Source organism: Erithacus rubecula, assembly GCF_903797595.1.
Source record: "Erithacus rubecula genome assembly, chromosome: 11".
Taxonomy (NCBI): Eukaryota; Metazoa; Chordata; class Aves; order Passeriformes; family Muscicapidae; genus Erithacus; species Erithacus rubecula.
The window spans coordinates 23,119,298-23,126,234 of NC_136663.1; the positions used below are offsets into that span (position 1 = coordinate 23,119,298).

A 6,937-nucleotide genomic window follows, 5' to 3' on the forward strand; every position below is an offset into this window, starting at 1 on the left:
TTGTCATAGCTTGGTCAGTGCCTTCATTTTGGTTTTGTAGTGTTTGAGGTTGTTAAAGCCACTAGTGTAGTCTAAACCCAGGTTTCCAATGTCTGCTGCCACAGCTGTTCCTCAGTTTGTCTCTCAAGACTGGTAATCTGATTATTTTAGACATCTGGCTGGAAGAAAAGAACTCAGGGAAAAAAAAGAAAAAAGGGCCTGAATGTATCAAATATGATAAAGTCACTTCCTCCCTCCAAATGCAGTAGATACTTTCCACAGTAAAATACACACTTAAATTAAAACAGCATTTGGTACGTGATACAAAAACTCACACCTGTCTCATTACAAAGCTAAGGAATTGAGTATTTAAAATGAATATTTAAACTTGAATTGTTTGAGGAAAAATACCTGGAGCCTGATAGTTTTCTCATGTGAAGCAATCTGACATCACCTCAGAACAACAATTGTCAATTTTTTGGTAGCTTTTTCTAATTATAATTTTCTGACATACTCCCTGGAAGCCAGAGTTGTTAATATTTATCCTTCCAGGACTAAATGCCTCTGTTCAGCTCTGAGTCACCCTTCCAACTACGAACTAATTTATCCAGTGTTGCTCTTTGCTGGAACGAGCAGCAGTGAGCAATGCACCAGTCTCAGGCTGAAATTTGCTGAAGGGAAGAGGTGACATGTCTGAGGTGTCTCTCTGGGGTTCAGCTTTGTGAGGGTGCATTGAAACAGGCTGAGAAGCCAAAAGGGAAGTGTGAGGGCTGATTTACTCCAAGGAGTTTTGCAGTGTGCAAGTGGGAAAAGCCTCCAGGGCTTCTCCCCCTCACCTTCCCTCCCTGGCCCTTTTGAATTCCCCTTGCCTTGCTCCCTGCTGCACTGCTCAGGACAGGATGGGGGTTGCTGAAGGCATTAGTGCTCCCATTTGCAGACCCACAACTTGCCAAAGAAGTGTTTGTTTAACTGAGTTGCTTAAGATCACTCTTCCCTGGTGAAAAAGAAAAAACACAGATGCTTGGCTGTTTGTTATTTGAAATAGAAAAGGCTGTTTAAAGGGTTCCTAAAAGATGTAGGTGCTGGAAAATTACAAAAAAACTTTTTTGTTGTTTTTGTTTGTTTGTTTGTTTGTTTGTTTTTCTTTTTATTTCCACCTCAATGAAATCTGCAGTGTGCCTAGTCCAAACTTTGGACTGAGTGGTGAGAATCCCTGTTGGAGTAGAGGGGAGTCAGAACCAGTCATGCTGAGGAAGCCTGCAGGAAAATCCTCTGCCTGAAATGTGGGAAATGACATTTGCTCTGCCAAGACAGAGAACTGTCCTGATCAGTCAGTGGATATCTGGAGGGCATCAGCATGAGAACCTGCTGTGCATTTGGGTCATCAGTGGAAAGGCATAAGCTCAGATGCCTTTGGGGTCACCTGAACTGCAGGGAGGGCATCCCATGGCAGGGCTGCACCTCACCCAAAGGCAGAGCTGCCCCTGACCTGGGGAGCTGCTCCTTAAAAGCCAGATTTTGGGGAAGCTGCAGTGCCACCTGCCTGGGTCTGAGTTATTCTGTACATAAACCTGTGCCTTGGCAGAGGGGCAGGGCAGAACTCTGAGTTGGGGTTTCAGGTTTAGTGGGCTCAAGAGAAGCACAGCCTGGCCAGGCACTTTCATTCCTGTAACCCTCCCTTGCCTGCTCACTTCCAGCAGGTCTAGATGGATTTCTGCTGTCCCCCCTACTTAACTATTTCATTCTTATCTAAAACAAATTCAGAGAAGTGCAACTAAACTAAACATGCCCTCCCTTTTCTTGGAAACACAGATCCCTGTTTGCTGGACGTGCCTGTGACCTCCCAGGTTCATTTTTAATGCAAAGTGCTAGGGGATATTAGGCAAATCATATTAAAAACCCCAACATGTAGAATTAACATTGAATGAAGTTCTTTGTGCTGCTAATCAGGCTTCCTTTATTCCATAAACATATTTTTATCCTTTCATCATCCTTTTGGATTGAAGGGAACATTTTTTTTTTATTTCCCATATTTATAAGTCAGTCATGTTGGGTTTTTTCCTTTGTTTTCCTCTCCCTTATTTATAAGATATAGTTTCCTCTTTCAAGGTGAAAGCCATGACTGATGCTGGGGTTTGAAACCCTGCTGTGACTGGAGAGCCCTGGATCCCAGGGGTCACTGGTGCTGTGCCAGCTGAGCTGGGCATGGTGTGCTGGTGCCTGTGGTGCCCTGGCAGGGTGTGCTGGGGAGAAAAGCCCTTTTTAGGGATCAGAGCCCTGCTGGGGAAGGGCTCTCCATGGACTGCACGTACAGAGGTCACTCCTGGGCTTCCACCAAAGAGCTTTTTTATTTCTGCTTTTTTATTTATTTATTTCTTATTTTATTTCTGGGACACTTGAGACCTCAGTGTTTTTCATGCTAATTTTAATCTTGTAAGATGTTTCTCATGGGCTGTTTATAGACTGGTTGGCTCTTCAAAGGCCCAGAGGGACTTTTTCTGTAGAGCAAGCCTGAGAACTTCACTCAGGGAGACTTGCCAGGAGCCCATGTCTTTCATTTATTATCCCCAAATGCACAGCCCACTAGAGAGGGTAAATCCTGCAGACTTAATGCAGCTTCTCAGCCTGGGCTGACCACACTGATGCTGAGGGAACTGCTCAAAATACTTCAAATAAAGGCTTGTATCTGCATGGATGTGTGTGGGGCTGGGGTCAAAGAGACCCCAAAATCTGTACCTTTTGAAAACTAGGCTGCTGAGTGAAGATCTCCAGCTGCCCTGCTCCTAAAAAGTTGGAAGAAACCACCAATAAAATCTTATTTTGGCAGTTTTCACACCTGACCCACTCAGTATGCAGTAGTTCCCTACCTGGCTCGTGTTTTGCTGAAAAACTTGCAGCCTGAGTGGATTCATTGTTTTGGAGCATAAGGGGAGAATCAAGTCCCTCTTCTGCTCAGTAGTGCACATGCAGAGGTTTCTTTCTGGAGGCAAACCCCTCTGTAGTGAGGATTGAGAATCAATGGGCAGAAATAAAGACAAAGGAACAAACAGTCCTCTCAGAGGTTGTTATAAAAGCACTGTGCAATAATACCTCAAATTATTGCCTGTCTTTGTGTTATGTGGATGGACAAGATAGGATCTTTTCCCTGTGTTTCCTCAAATTCCAATCTGATGGGAATGAATTGTTAAACCCAGGCAGTTCTACAAAGCAAAGGCAGATAAATGGTGATATAATGCCTGTATAAATCTGTATCCAGTTCTTGTGGTGGAACAGAGTTGTGTGCACTTTGATCATCTTCTTTTATTTTCCATCTTTCCTTAAATAGATGCTGAAATTCCTTCTCCATTCTTCATCAGTTTGGGCTGTGTAACTGTGTTAGTTGCTAATTTAGAGCAAGTGGAATAGGATCCTCTCTACTCATTCCCCCCATGTCTCCTTTGAAAGGATGTTTTTCTTCTTGGATCACTTCTGCTGGAAGTATTTGTGGCTGGCACTTAATGCATTTTTACTACATTTAGATCATAAGGGTGATCTAAAGAGTGCATGAACCCTCATCAGTGGAGCTTTTTTCAGCATCTTTGCCTTCAAAAAGCACTCCAGGCTTTTAAATCTCATCCGTGGGAGCGGCTGTGCAAAGGTTCATTAGGTGTGAGCAGCAGGCTTTGATTTATTTGATGAAAACATGTCTGTGGAGTGTGAGGCTGGCTGCTGTGGGACTGCAGGCAGTGAGAAATGTGAGCAGCATCAGGTGTGGCATGGCAAATGTGCTGCCACTGGGACAGAGGGAGAGGCCTCCTGTGAGCTTGTCAGGGTCTGTGGCTTTGTTTCCATCTCTGTAGCTGTGGCTGAGGGTGCTGCAGCCAGATCAGGCTGTCTTGTGGTCACCAGCAAATCAGTGCTGGTGCTGATGCCTTGGGGCTCCCTAGAACAGAGGCTGGACAAGGTTAAGAGAATAAAGTGGGGATTTATTAAAGGCCTTCAATAGACACACCTGAGACAGTCAGAGGCTACACCCAAAATGGACAATGGTCAGGAGTTTTTCAAACAGATGTAAGTTTGGTCCATTTACGTATCAGGGGTTAATCCTCCAATTACAGCTTCAGGTAATGAAGTCATTTATCCCCAGTTTGCTCCTCCCAACAATTCACTTTTGTTTGTACTTTCCAGGTATGAGGCAGTGAGATGTCCTTGGCTCTCATTTCTGTAGGGGTTGTTTTGTCTGACCAAAGTGTGAAGACAGTAACTCACACTTTATTTGGAGTTACACACTGAAGCAGTACCATATTTGAAAAATACAAAAGCTAAAATCCTTGGGCATCAGTGCCTCATAAAAACCCTTGTGAGCTGGGGTGTCCCCAGTGCCTGGGGCTCCTGCCCAGCCTGGGATGGTTTTGGGGTGGGATGTGCTTGGAAGGAGCTCTGCTCACAGCAATCCTGCCTCCAGCCTGCTGCAGCCCTGCCCCTGCTGAGGGACAAACCTAAGCACTGCAGTGCTGTTCACCTCCTGGGGAGCAGGGGAAGGGATGGCAGGAGCTTTTTGTGCCTCTGGACTGCCTTCCAGAAGTCTGGAGCTGTGGTGCACCTTGCAGGTTAAAGAGTGGACCTTGCTGACACCCGTGTTTGCCCTTGGGAGGACTTGTGGCTGTGTGAGGGTGTGGAAAGTTGTCCTGAATTAACATTTAAAAAAAACCCAGATAATTTAAATTGGTTAAACCCTCCTGTGGACTTGGATTTCAAATAGTGTATGAGGTACTTCAGATTAATTACATCTGGAAGTAGAGTAAGGACCACTAACTCAGAATCAAAGCAACTTAATGCAGATCAAGCAATTAACTTGAATCCACACCCCAAAGTTAACCCAAATCAATTTCCCCATGTCCCTGTGCTCTCCAGAGTGGTTCTTCTCTCCCAGGCAGAAGCAGCTTCTAAGTAAAGGAATTTGATGGCCTAAAATTGCCTCATCATTCCTTATTCCCTTGTTGGAAACAGCCTCTCTGTCTGCAGAGGAGCAAACATTGTAATGTTACAATTAATGCCACCACTGTAATTAAAAACTGCCTGGAAGACACTCTGTTCCACTTCTAGTTGGAAAATCTCTTGGAAACCCCTGGAAAAGCTCTCTGTATGCATCATCTCAGCGACAGATTTCACTGGCAGTTCCAACACTGCTGCTTTTATGTTTAAACCAGTCCTTTTAAACTAATCCTTTTGTTTTATGTTTAAAACAGTCATTTTATGTTCAAACCACAACTGATAACTTGAAATATTTGCAAGAGATGGGGTTCACTCTTAGCTGGGTGCTGCCTTCCATCCTTCTGGCAAAGTAAAACTGGTAACAGATTCCAAAGCAAATTATGTGCAAGCACTTGTGTGATGATCTAGAGCTGGAGAATTGGATGCTGCCTCCTCTCTCCTGCTAAGAAAAGGTACTGGAAGGCTTTCTGCAGAAAAACCTGTGGGGGGAAATGAAAGCTGCTCTGCAAAAGTTGTTCAAAAGTTGTAGCTGGCCCTACCTGCAGGACTTGCTGGTGTTCAGTGAAAACAAGGAAATGAAGGAATCAGGAAAAGGAAAGGGGCTGCCTGGTAAATTCTCTGTACTTGGGTTGCCAAAACATCATGAAAGTGTTGCACAATCCTTTATGGGCTGTTTAAAGTACTGCTGTCATCCTGCTGTGATTTGTTCATCTGTTACTGAACTTGCTGGTAGTTTGATGGGAAAATCCAATAAACTTAAAAACATTTTCTGGGGGCTGGGTGTTATTTCAGTTGCCAGAGGTGTGACCCAGGAACATCACTTTTTGCGGCCATATTCTCTAAGGCTTAGGGGAGAAAAAAGCCCTTGCAGAAGACAAATAAAATCAGTCACTACAGCAGCGAAGGTTAATCCCACTAAGTTTAATTCTCCCCTGGTCCTGTGCTGTGTAAAAATAATGTGTGTCAGCTGCTGCCTTTCTGGGTGTTGTCCTGGCCACAAACCTGACAGGGTAACTCCAGAATGAATGCAGGCTGCCCCCTCTTGCACATGGCCAGGAACCACACATTTCCTTGGGATTTAGCTCCCTGCAGCCCCAGAGGGTGTTCCTCCTTCTCCTGCAGGACTTGTGCTTGTTCTGCTCCTAGTCTGGGACCTGGACCTTATAAAGCTAAACTGGCATTTAGCTTCAATTCAAGGTGAGGCTGAGGGTGACTGAGAACTGGTTTGCTTAAAATTCAGTTTCACACTGTGTGCCTGAATCTCTCTTACAGTGGAGAGAAAACTCCCATTGCCTGAAGAGAGTTTCCCTGTTTCTTCCTGGAACACAATCCAGATATAAAAGGAAAGAGTTCTTGAAAGCTTTTTCTCTAACCAGTGCAAGGGGGTCTGTGCCTGTGGGAGGTGACATCCAAGGGTCCCAAGGGTCCCTCCTCCCTGGGTGTGCTGGCTGTGCTGTAATCATCCTCTCCTACTCCTGCCAGTGCTAGGAAGGGAGAGCTCTAAAGAAAATTTGGACTGTTTAATGGCAATTTCCTTCCTGGTATCAGTTTTGCTTGACTCTAAACCCAGTTCTTGGGTCTGCATCTGAAAAATCTGCAAAATCTCTATTGGAATATCCCAGGGGTTCTGGATCTGCATGCAGTGAAATGCCCTAATTCAAAGCCAAATAGCTTTTCCTTATCACAAAACAAAAGGATGCAAAGCAGTGCTAGGGATGAATTTTGGTCATTTAGCTAATTTTTCATATATTGAAGGTGCTGAAAAACATGTAAGGAAAAGCTTGGGTGCTTGCTGAAAACCCTGGGATACTTCTGGTTACACAGTTAGAGTGCTTTGGTAAAAAAAATCCAGGTAAATGGTTATGAAATTACCATCTATTTTAATGACAGCCATTGCAGCAGCAAATCTACCTGCTGAAATGAAATTACAAGCTGCTCATAAATCTCAGAAAGTACAGAACTCTACACTCACTGAAAAGAAAAA

General features: G+C 44.4%; 1 long non-coding RNA gene across 1 annotated transcript in view; it reads right to left on the minus strand.

Moving 5' to 3' along the window:
- The window catches only part of LOC306806575, a 222,926-nt gene that overhangs the window by 103,475 nt on the left and 112,514 nt on the right, over nucleotides 1-6,937 (minus strand). The gene's annotated exons all lie outside the window — the stretch shown is intronic.